General features: G+C 42.0%; 1 long non-coding RNA gene across 1 annotated transcript in view; it reads right to left on the reverse strand.

Moving 5' to 3' along the window:
* LOC146449756 (uncharacterized) overlaps nucleotides 1-1,056 on the reverse strand; it is a 58,600-nt gene extending 57,544 nt beyond the window's left edge. Inside the window, exon 1 of the long non-coding RNA XR_014860643.1 lies at nucleotides 1,001-1,056. This is a non-coding gene — a long non-coding RNA (uncharacterized LOC146449756). The remainder of the gene's footprint in view (nucleotides 1-1,000) is intronic.
* Between the last annotated feature and the right edge of the window lie 11,277 nt (nucleotides 1,057-12,333).

Below are 12,333 nucleotides of genomic sequence, written 5' to 3' on the forward strand. Positions count from 1 at the left end.
TTCAATCCGGGAGTAATCCAGGGCTTTGTTTGAAATTTGGATTGCTTTCGAGTAAGTGGCTTTAGGGGTAAATGACTATTAATAATACTGCTTACTTTGGTATAAAAATTATCAAACATTTCAGTAGCATCTGATAGTCCATGAAATAAATTAGACCAGTCGATGGAGCTAAATTCATTTAGAAAAGCTTCTTCGTTATAATTAGAGTAATCTCGTCTATCGGCTTTTGTCTTTTTGTGTTGAAAATTAAAGCAGACCTATCAATGAAGAGAAAATTAGGCAAATGGTCTGTTAGATCATGTAATAAATTCCCACTGACTGCGTCATTCGATAGAATTAAAGAATATATTACACATTCACCCTACTGAACAGAAAATTTGAATTCACCACTAAAGGATGATTTTTAACCAGAAATCACCTCAACCAAGATATCAAAAGGGGAAAATTAGACCCAATTCACCCTACAAGGGTGATGTTTTGGCAGAAAGCACCTAAACAAGATGGGTAGTAGATAAAAATTTGGACTGAATCACCCTTAAAAGATGAAAATTACAGAAGAAACACCCCAAGAGAAATGAAATTGCATCTACGAAGACCCTAACTAGGGTGAATGGTTAGAAAATTAGGTGAATAAAGACACTCTCAGATTCTTATGCGTTAGGGTTAGGGTTAGGGTTAGGGTTAGGGTTAGGGTTAGGGGAACAACCCTTTTTGTGGAATTGATAGTTTTTGAAACATTTAAACTTAAATTTCTCTCGGTTTCACAACGTCAAAACATACCACCAACCCTCCGATCTTCCAACCGTCCGATCGAAAGTCCCCCGCGTTAAACACGACATAGATATAGAGTATTTTCATGTCGGCCATGTTGGAGGAGCTAAACAATAAAAGTATTTGCATAAAAATAAAATTTATCTCGTAAAGGACAATCATTCTATTGTTTTGCTCCTCCAATATGGCCGCCTTGAACACACTATATGACAATAATTAAGTTACTCACGTTTGGATTTTTGCGCGGCGTTTGTTCCGACTTGCTTGTTTCTTCTCTTAGTCCCTACACAGTGAAAAAAAAACTTCATCTTGATAAAGGTACATTATCTCGCAGTAAATCAGTGGTGAGAGTTGAGAGAGAAATAATTTCTCATTAAATAAGTTTTTAAAAATTTTCTACACTGGATTCGCTTGCTGATGACATAAAGCTTTCGGTAAGGCCTTTGCAAACATCAAGTTTTCGGTAAGGCCTAAGAAAAGCGCCTAACCTGCTCTGAACAGGGATTACCGCTTTTAGTTAAGTAGAGAATTCATTGCAACCGCTTTTGAAGGCAGTTTGACAAGCAAACCGGCCGCGCATTGGTTTCCCAAAGGCTTGCCTTGAATTAACTTGACTTGAAAATACATTTTCCTTGGAATTAATCTACCCACCAACTGCCTCGGCTCGTAAAGGGAATTAACGCTCCTATTTCTAAGAAAATAAAGTCATGGTGAGTTTTTGACCAGCAAAAAGCCGGTGCGCATTGCTTTTCCAAAGGCGTTAGTCTAGTCACCGCTTTTAGTTAAGTAGAGAATTCATTGTCACCGCTTTTGAAGGCAGTTTGACAAGCAAACCGGCCGCGCATTGGTTTCCCAAAGGCTTGCCTTGAATTAACTTGACTTGAAAATACATTTTCCTTGGAATTAATCTACCCACCAACTGCCTCGGCTCGTAAAGGGAATTAACGCTCCTATTTCTAAGAAAATAAAGTCATGGTGAGTTTTTGACCAGCAAAAAGCCGGTGCGCATTGCTTTTCCAAAGGCGTTAGTCTAGTCACCGCTTTTAGTTAAGTAGAGAATTCATTGTCACCGCTTTTGAAGGCAGTTTGACAAGCAAACCGGCCGCGCATTGGTTTCCCAAAGGCTTGCCTTGAATTAACTTGACTTGAAAATACATTTTCCTTGGAATTAATCTACCCACCAACTGCCTCGGCTCGTAAAGGGAATTAACGCTCCTATTTCTAAGAAAATAAAGTCATGGTGAGTTTTTGACCAGCAAAAAGCCGGTGCGCATTGCTTTTCCAAAGGCGTTAGTCTAGTCACCGCTTTTAGTTAAGTAGAGAATTCATTGTCACCGCTTTTGAAGGCAGTTTGACAAGCAAACCGGCCGCGCATTGGTTTCCCAAAGGCTTGCCTTGAATTAACTTGACTTGAAAATACATTTTCCTTGGAATTAATCTACCCACCAACTGCCTCGGCTCGTAAAGGGAATTAACGCTCCTATTTCTAAGAAAATAAAGTCATGGTGAGTTTTTGACCAGCAAAAAGCCGGTGCGCATTGCTTTTCCAAAGGCGTTAGTCTAGTCACCGCTTTTAGTTAAGTAGAGAATTCATTGTCACCGCTTTTGAAGGCAGTTTGACAAGCAAACCGGCCGCGCATTGGTTTCCCAAAGGCTTGCCTTGAATTAACTTGACTTGAAAATACATTTTCCTTGGAATTAATCTACCCACCAACTGCCTCGGCTCGTAAAGGGAATTAACGCTCCTATTTCTAAGAAAATAAAGTCATGGTGAGTTTTTGACCAGCAAAAAGCCGGTGCGCATTGCTTTTCCAAAGGCGTTAGTCTAGTCACCGCTTTTAGTTAAGTAGAGAATTCATTGTCACCGCTTTTGAAGGCAGTTTGACAAGCAAACCGGCCGCGCATTGGTTTCCCAAAGGCTTGCCTTGAATTAACTTGACTTGAAAATACATTTTCCTTGGAATTAATCTACCCACCAACTGCCTCGGCTCGTAAAGGGAATTAACGCTCCTATTTCTAAGAAAATAAAGTCATGGTGAGTTTTTGACCAGCAAAAAGCCGGTGCGCATTGCTTTTCCAAAGGCGTTAGTCTAGTCACCGCTTTTAGTTAAGTAGAGAATTCATTGTCACCGCTTTTGAAGGCAGTTTGACAAGCAAACCGGCCGCGCATTGGTTTCCCAAAGGCTTGCCTTGAATTAACTTGACTTGAAAATACATTTTCCTTGGAATTAATCTACCCACCAACTGCCTCGGCTCGTAAAGGGAATTAACGCTCCTATTTCTAAGAAAATAAAGTCATGGTGAGTTTTTGACCAGCAAAAAGCCGGTGCGCATTGCTTTTCCAAAGGCGTTAGTCTAGTCACCGCTTTTAGTTAAGTAGAGAATTCATTGTCACCGCTTTTGAAGGCAGTTTGACAAGCAAACCGGCCGCGCATTGGTTTCCCAAAGGCTTGCCTTGAATTAACTTGACTTGAAAATACATTTTCCTTGGAATTAATCTACCCACCAACTGCCTCGGCTCGTAAAGGGAATTAACGCTCCTATTTCTAAGAAAATAAAGTCATGGTGAGTTTTTGACCAGCAAAAAGCCGGTGCGCATTGCTTTTCCAAAGGCGTTAGTCTAGTCACCGCTTTTAGTTAAGTAGAGAATTCATTGTCACCGCTTTTGAAGGCAGTTTGACAAGCAAACCGGCCGCGCATTGGTTTCCCAAAGGCTTGCCTTGAATTAACTTGACTTGAAAATACATTTTCCTTGGAATTAATCTACCCACCAACTGCCTCGGCTCGTAAAGGGAATTAACGCTCCTATTTCTAAGAAAATAAAGTCATGGTGAGTTTTTGACCAGCAAAAAGCCGGTGCGCATTGCTTTTCCAAAGGCGTTAGTCTAGTCACCGCTTTTAGTTAAGTAGAGAATTCATTGTCACCGCTTTTGAAGGCAGTTTGACAAGCAAACCGGCCGCGCATTGGTTTCCCAAAGGCTTGCCTTGAATTAACTTGACTTGAAAATACATTTTCCTTGGAATTAATCTACCCACCAACTGCCTCGGCTCGTAAAGGGAATTAACGCTCCTATTTCTAAGAAAATAAAGTCATGGTGAGTTTTTGACCAGCAAAAAGCCGGTGCGCATTGCTTTTCCAAAGGCGTTAGTCTAGTCACCGCTTTTAGTTAAGTAGAGAATTCATTGTCACCGCTTTTGAAGGCAGTTTGACAAGCAAACCGGCCGCGCATTGGTTTCCCAAAGGCTTGCCTTGAATTAACTTGACTTGAAAATACATTTTCCTTGGAATTAATCTACCCACCAACTGCCTCGGCTCGTAAAGGGAATTAACGCTCCTATTTCTAAGAAAATAAAGTCATGGTGAGTTTTTGACCAGCAAAAAGCCGGTGCGCATTGCTTTTCCAAAGGCGTTAGTCTAGTCACCGCTTTTAGTTAAGTAGAGAATTCATTGTCACCGCTTTTGAAGGCAGTTTGACAAGCAAACCGGCCGCGCATTGGTTTCCCAAAGGCTTGCCTTGAATTAACTTGACTTGAAAATACATTTTCCTTGGAATTAATCTACCCACCAACTGCCTCAGCTCGTAAAGGGAATTAACGCTCCTATTTCTAAGAAAATAAAGTCATGGTGAGTTTTTGACCAGCAAAAAGCCGGTGCGCATTGCTTTTCCAAAGGCGTTAGTCTAGTCACCGCTTTTAGTTAAGTAGAGAATTCATTGTCACCGCTTTTGAAGGCAGTTTGACAAGCAAACCGGCCGCGCATTGGTTTCCCAAAGGCTTGCCTTGAATTAACTTGACTTGAAAATACATTTTCCTTGGAATTAATCTACCCACCAACTGCCTCGGCTCGTAAAGGGAATTAACGCTCCTATTTCTAAGAAAATAAAGTCATGGTGAGTTTTTGACCAGCAAAAAGCCGGTGCGCATTGCTTTTCCAAAGGCGTTAGTCTAGTCACCGCTTTTAGTTAAGTAGAGAATTCATTGTCACCGCTTTTGAAGGCAGTTTGACAAGCAAACCGGCCGCGCATTGGTTTCCCAAAGGCTTGCCTTGAATTAACTTGACTTGAAAATACATTTTCCTTGGAATTAATCTACCCACCAACTGCCTCGGCTCGTAAAGGGAATTAACGCTCCTATTTCTAAGAAAATAAAGTCATGGTGAGTTTTTGACCAGCAAAAAGCCGGTGCGCATTGCTTTTCCAAAGGCGTTAGTCTAGTCACCGCTTTTAGTTAAGTAGAGAATTCATTGTCACCGCTTTTGAAGGCAGTTTGACAAGCAAACCGGCCGCGCATTGGTTTCCCAAAGGCTTGCCTTGAATTAACTTGACTTGAAAATACATTTTCCTTGGAATTAATCTACCCACCAACTGCCTCGGCTCGTAAAGGGAATTAACGCTCCTATTTCTAAGAAAATAAAGTCATGGTGAGTTTTTGACCAGCAAAAAGCCGGTGCGCATTGCTTTTCCAAAGGCGTTAGTCTAGTCACCGCTTTTAGTTAAGTAGAGAATTCATTGTCACCGCTTTTGAAGGCAGTTTGACAAGCAAACCGGCCGCGCATTGGTTTCCCAAAGGCTTGCCTTGAATTAACTTGACTTGAAAATACATTTTCCTTGGAATTAATCTACCCACCAACTGCCTCGGCTCGTAAAGGGAATTAACGCTCCTATTTCTAAGAAAATAAAGTCATGGTGAGTTTTTGACCAGCAAAAAGCCGGTGCGCATTGCTTTTCCAAAGGCGTTAGTCTAGTCACCGCTTTTAGTTAAGTAGAGAATTCATTGTCACCGCTTTTGAAGGCAGTTTGACAAGCAAACCGGCCGCGCATTGGTTTCCCAAAGGCTTGCCTTGAATTAACTTGACTTGAAAATACATTTTCCTTGGAATTAATCTACCCACCAACTGCCTCGGCTCGTAAAGGGAATTAACGCTCCTATTTCTAAGAAAATAAAGTCATGGTGAGTTTTTGACCAGCAAAAAGCCGGTGCGCATTGCTTTTCCAAAGGCGTTAGTCTAGTCACCGCTTTTAGTTAAGTAGAGAATTCATTGTCACCGCTTTTGAAGGCAGTTTGACAAGCAAACCGGCCGCGCATTGGTTTCCCAAAGGCTTGCCTTGAATTAACTTGACTTGAAAATACATTTTCCTTGGAATTAATCTACCCACCAACTGCCTCGGCTCGTAAAGGGAATTAACGCTCCTATTTCTAAGAAAATAAAGTCATGGTGAGTTTTTGACCAGCAAAAAGCCGGTGCGCATTGCTTTTCCAAAGGCGTTAGTCTAGTCACCGCTTTTAGTTAAGTAGAGAATTCATTGTCACCGCTTTTGAAGGCAGTTTGACAAGCAAACCGGCCGCGCATTGGTTTCCCAAAGGCTTGCCTTGAATTAACTTGACTTGAAAATACATTTTCCTTGGAATTAATCTACCCACCAACTGCCTCGGCTCGTAAAGGGAATTAACGCTCCTATTTCTAAGAAAATAAAGTCATGGTGAGTTTTTGACCAGCAAAAAGCCGGTGCGCATTGCTTTTCCAAAGGCGTTAGTCTAGTCACCGCTTTTAGTTAAGTAGAGAATTCATTGTCACCGCTTTTGAAGGCAGTTTGACAAGCAAACCGGCCGCGCATTGGTTTCCCAAAGGCTTGCCTTGAATTAACTTGACTTGAAAATACATTTTCCTTGGAATTAATCTACCCACCAACTGCCTCGGCTCGTAAAGGGAATTAACGCTCCTATTTCTAAGAAAATAAAGTCATGGTGAGTTTTTGACCAGCAAAAAGCCGGTGCGCATTGCTTTTCCAAAGGCGTTAGTCTAGTCACCGCTTTTAGTTAAGTAGAGAATTCATTGTCACCGCTTTTGAAGGCAGTTTGACAAGCAAACCGGCCGCGCATTGGTTTCCCAAAGGCTTGCCTTGAATTAACTTGACTTGAAAATACATTTTCCTTGGAATTAATCTACCCACCAACTGCCTCGGCTCGTAAAGGGAATTAACGCTCCTATTTCTAAGAAAATAAAGTCATGGTGAGTTTTTGACCAGCAAAAAGCCGGTGCGCATTGCTTTTCCAAAGGCGTTAGTCTAGTCACCGCTTTTAGTTAAGTAGAGAATTCATTGTCACCGCTTTTGAAGGCAGTTTGACAAGCAAACCGGCCGCGCATTGGTTTCCCAAAGGCTTGCCTTGAATTAACTTGACTTGAAAATACATTTTCCTTGGAATTAATCTACCCACCAACTGCCTCGGCTCGTAAAGGGAATTAACGCTCCTATTTCTAAGAAAATAAAGTCATGGTGAGTTTTTGACCAGCAAAAAGCCGGTGCGCATTGCTTTTCCAAAGGCGTTAGTCTAGTCACCGCTTTTAGTTAAGTAGAGAATTCATTGTCACCGCTTTTGAAGGCAGTTTGACAAGCAAACCGGCCGCGCATTGGTTTCCCAAAGGCTTGCCTTGAATTAACTTGACTTGAAAATACATTTTCCTTGGAATTAATCTACCCACCAACTGCCTCGGCTCGTAAAGGGAATTAACGCTCCTATTTCTAAGAAAATAAAGTCATGGTGAGTTTTTGACCAGCAAAAAGCCGGTGCGCATTGCTTTTCCAAAGGCGTTAGTCTAGTCACCGCTTTTAGTTAAGTAGAGAATTCATTGTCACCGCTTTTGAAGGCAGTTTGACAAGCAAACCGGCCGCGCATTGGTTTCCCAAAGGCTTGCCTTGAATTAACTTGACTTGAAAATACATTTTCCTTGGAATTAATCTACCCACCAACTGCCTCGGCTCGTAAAGGGAATTAACGCTCCTATTTCTAAGAAAATAAAGTCATGGTGAGTTTTTGACCAGCAAAAAGCCGGTGCGCATTGCTTTTCCAAAGGCGTTAGTCTAGTCACCGCTTTTAGTTAAGTAGAGAATTCATTGTCACCGCTTTTGAAGGCAGTTTGACAAGCAAACCGGCCGCGCATTGGTTTCCCAAAGGCTTGCCTTGAATTAACTTGACTTGAAAATACATTTTCCTTGGAATTAATCTACCCACCAACTGCCTCGGCTCGTAAAGGGAATTAACGCTCCTATTTCTAAGAAAATAAAGTCATGGTGAGTTTTTGACCAGCAAAAAGCCGGTGCGCATTGCTTTTCCAAAGGCGTTAGTCTAGTCACCGCTTTTAGTTAAGTAGAGAATTCATTGTCACCGCTTTTGAAGGCAGTTTGACAAGCAAACCGGCCGCGCATTGGTTTCCCAAAGGCTTGCCTTGAATTAACTTGACTTGAAAATACATTTTCCTTGGAATTAATCTACCCACCAACTGCCTCGGCTCGTAAAGGGAATTAACGCTCCTATTTCTAAGAAAATAAAGTCATGGTGAGTTTTTGACCAGCAAAAAGCCGGTGCGCATTGCTTTTCCAAAGGCGTTAGTCTAGTCACCGCTTTTAGTTAAGTAGAGAATTCATTGTCACCGCTTTTGAAGGCAGTTTGACAAGCAAACCGGCCGCGCATTGGTTTCCCAAAGGCTTGCCTTGAATTAACTTGACTTGAAAATACATTTTCCTTGGAATTAATCTACCCACCAACTGCCTCGGCTCGTAAAGGGAATTAACGCTCCTATTTCTAAGAAAATAAAGTCATGGTGAGTTTTTGACCAGCAAAAAGCCGGTGCGCATTGCTTTTCCAAAGGCGTTAGTCTAGTCACCGCTTTTAGTTAAGTAGAGAATTCATTGTCACCGCTTTTGAAGGCAGTTTGACAAGCAAACCGGCCGCGCATTGGTTTCCCAAAGGCTTGCCTTGAATTAACTTGACTTGAAAATACATTTTCCTTGGAATTAATCTACCCACCAACTGCCTCGGCTCGTAAAGGGAATTAACGCTCCTATTTCTAAGAAAATAAAGTCATGGTGAGTTTTTGACCAGCAAAAAGCCGGTGCGCATTGCTTTTCCAAAGGCGTTAGTCTAGTCACCGCTTTTAGTTAAGTAGAGAATTCATTGTCACCGCTTTTGAAGGCAGTTTGACAAGCAAACCGGCCGCGCATTGGTTTCCCAAAGGCTTGCCTTGAATTAACTTGACTTGAAAATACATTTTCCTTGGAATTAATCTACCCACCAACTGCCTCGGCTCGTAAAGGGAATTAACGCTCCTATTTCTAAGAAAATAAAGTCATGGTGAGTTTTTGACCAGCAAAAAGCCGGTGCGCATTGCTTTTCCAAAGGCGTTAGTCTAGTCACCGCTTTTAGTTAAGTAGAGAATTCATTGTCACCGCTTTTGAAGGCAGTTTGACAAGCAAACCGGCCGCGCATTGGTTTCCCAAAGGCTTGCCTTGAATTAACTTGACTTGAAAATACATTTTCCTTGGAATTAATCTACCCACCAACTGCCTCGGCTCGTAAAGGGAATTAACGCTCCTATTTCTAAGAAAATAAAGTCATGGTGAGTTTTTGACCAGCAAAAAGCCGGTGCGCATTGCTTTTCCAAAGGCGTTAGTCTAGTCACCGCTTTTAGTTAAGTAGAGAATTCATTGTCACCGCTTTTGAAGGCAGTTTGACAAGCAAACCGGCCGCGCATTGGTTTCCCAAAGGCTTGCCTTGAATTAACTTGACTTGAAAATACATTTTCCTTGGAATTAATCTACCCACCAACTGCCTCGGCTCGTAAAGGGAATTAACGCTCCTATTTCTAAGAAAATAAAGTCATGGTGAGTTTTTGACCAGCAAAAAGCCGGTGCGCATTGCTTTTCCAAAGGCGTTAGTCTAGTCACCGCTTTTAGTTAAGTAGAGAATTCATTGTCACCGCTTTTGAAGGCAGTTTGACAAGCAAACCGGCCGCGCATTGGTTTCCCAAAGGCTTGCCTTGAATTAACTTGACTTGAAAATACATTTTCCTTGGAATTAATCTACCCACCAACTGCCTCGGCTCGTAAAGGGAATTAACGCTCCTATTTCTAAGAAAATAAAGTCATGGTGAGTTTTTGACCAGCAAAAAGCCGGTGCGCATTGCTTTTCCAAAGGCGTTAGTCTAGTCACCGCTTTTAGTTAAGTAGAGAATTCATTGTCACCGCTTTTGAAGGCAGTTTGACAAGCAAACCGGCCGCGCATTGGTTTCCCAAAGGCTTGCCTTGAATTAACTTGACTTGAAAATACATTTTCCTTGGAATTAATCTACCCACCAACTGCCTCGGCTCGTAAAGGGAATTAACGCTCCTATTTCTAAGAAAATAAAGTCATGGTGAGTTTTTGACCAGCAAAAAGCCGGTGCGCATTGCTTTTCCAAAGGCGTTAGTCTAGTCACCGCTTTTAGTTAAGTAGAGAATTCATTGTCACCGCTTTTGAAGGCAGTTTGACAAGCAAACCGGCCGCGCATTGGTTTCCCAAAGGCTTGCCTTGAATTAACTTGACTTGAAAATACATTTTCCTTGGAATTAATCTACCCACCAACTGCCTCGGCTCGTAAAGGGAATTAACGCTCCTATTTCTAAGAAAATAAAGTCATGGTGAGTTTTTGACCAGCAAAAAGCCGGTGCGCATTGCTTTTCCAAAGGCGTTAGTCTAGTCACCGCTTTTAGTTAAGTAGAGAATTCATTGTCACCGCTTTTGAAGGCAGTTTGACAAGCAAACCGGCCGCGCATTGGTTTCCCAAAGGCTTGCCTTGAATTAACTTGACTTGAAAATACATTTTCCTTGGAATTAATCTACCCACCAACTGCCTCGGCTCGTAAAGGGAATTAACGCTCCTATTTCTAAGAAAATAAAGTCATGGTGAGTTTTTGACCAGCAAAAAGCCGGTGCGCATTGCTTTTCCAAAGGCGTTAGTCTAGTCACCGCTTTTAGTTAAGTAGAGAATTCATTGTCACCGCTTTTGAAGGCAGTTTGACAAGCAAACCGGCCGCGCATTGGTTTCCCAAAGGCTTGCCTTGAATTAACTTGACTTGAAAATACATTTTCCTTGGAATTAATCTACCCACCAACTGCCTCGGCTCGTAAAGGGAATTAACGCTCCTATTTCTAAGAAAATAAAGTCATGGTGAGTTTTTGACCAGCAAAAAGCCGGTGCGCATTGCTTTTCCAAAGGCGTTAGTCTAGTCACCGCTTTTAGTTAAGTAGAGAATTCATTGTCACCGCTTTTGAAGGCAGTTTGACAAGCAAACCGGCCGCGCATTGGTTTCCCAAAGGCTTGCCTTGAATTAACTTGACTTGAAAATACATTTTCCTTGGAATTAATCTACCCACCAACTGCCTCGGCTCGTAAAGGGAATTAACGCTCCTATTTCTAAGAAAATAAAGTCATGGTGAGTTTTTGACCAGCAAAAAGCCGGTGCGCATTGCTTTTCCAAAGGCGTTAGTCTAGTCACCGCTTTTAGTTAAGTAGAGAATTCATTGTCACCGCTTTTGAAGGCAGTTTGACAAGCAAACCGGCCGCGCATTGGTTTCCCAAAGGCTTGCCTTGAATTAACTTGACTTGAAAATACATTTTCCTTGGAATTAATCTACCCACCAACTGCCTCGGCTCGTAAAGGGAATTAACGCTCCTATTTCTAAGAAAATAAAGTCATGGTGAGTTTTTGACCAGCAAAAAGCCGGTGCGCATTGCTTTTCCAAAGGCGTTAGTCTAGTCACCGCTTTTAGTTAAGTAGAGAATTCATTGTCACCGCTTTTGAAGGCAGTTTGACAAGCAAACCGGCCGCGCATTGGTTTCCCAAAGGCTTGCCTTGAATTAACTTGACTTGAAAATACATTTTCCTTGGAATTAATCTACCCACCAACTGCCTCGGCTCGTAAAGGGAATTAACGCTCCTATTTCTAAGAAAATAAAGTCATGGTGAGTTTTTGACCAGCAAAAAGCCGGTGCGCATTGCTTTTCCAAAGGCGTTAGTCTAGTCACCGCTTTTAGTTAAGTAGAGAATTCATTGTCACCGCTTTTGAAGGCAGTTTGACAAGCAAACCGGCCGCGCATTGGTTTCCCAAAGGCTTGCCTTGAATTAACTTGACTTGAAAATACATTTTCCTTGGAATTAATCTACCCACCAACTGCCTCGGCTCGTAAAGGGAATTAACGCTCCTATTTCTAAGAAAATAAAGTCATGGTGAGTTTTTGACCAGCAAAAAGCCGGTGCGCATTGCTTTTCCAAAGGCGTTAGTCTAGTCACCGCTTTTAGTTAAGTAGAGAATTCATTGTCACCGCTTTTGAAGGCAGTTTGACAAGCAAACCGGCCGCGCATTGGTTTCCCAAAGGCTTGCCTTGAATTAACTTGACTTGAAAATACATTTTCCTTGGAATTAATCTACCCACCAACTGCCTCGGCTCGTAAAGGGAATTAACGCTCCTATTTCTAAGAAAATAAAGTCATGGTGAGTTTTTGACCAGCAAAAAGCCGGTGCGCATTGCTTTTCCAAAGGCGTTAGTCTAGTCACCGCTTTTAGTTAAGTAGAGAATTCATTGTCACCGCTTTGAAGGCAGTTTGACAAGCAAACCGGCCGCGCATTGGTTTCCCAAAGGCTTGCCTTGAATTAACTTGACTTGAAAATACATTTTCCTTGGAATTAATCTACCCACCAACTGCCTCGGCTCGTAAAGGGAATTAACGCTCCTATTTCTAGAAA

This window comes from Pavona decussata, unplaced genomic scaffold (assembly GCF_977016875.1).
Source record: "Pavona decussata unplaced genomic scaffold, jaPavDecu1.1 SCAFFOLD_602, whole genome shotgun sequence".
NCBI classification, from domain to species: domain Eukaryota; kingdom Metazoa; phylum Cnidaria; class Anthozoa; order Scleractinia; family Agariciidae; genus Pavona; species Pavona decussata.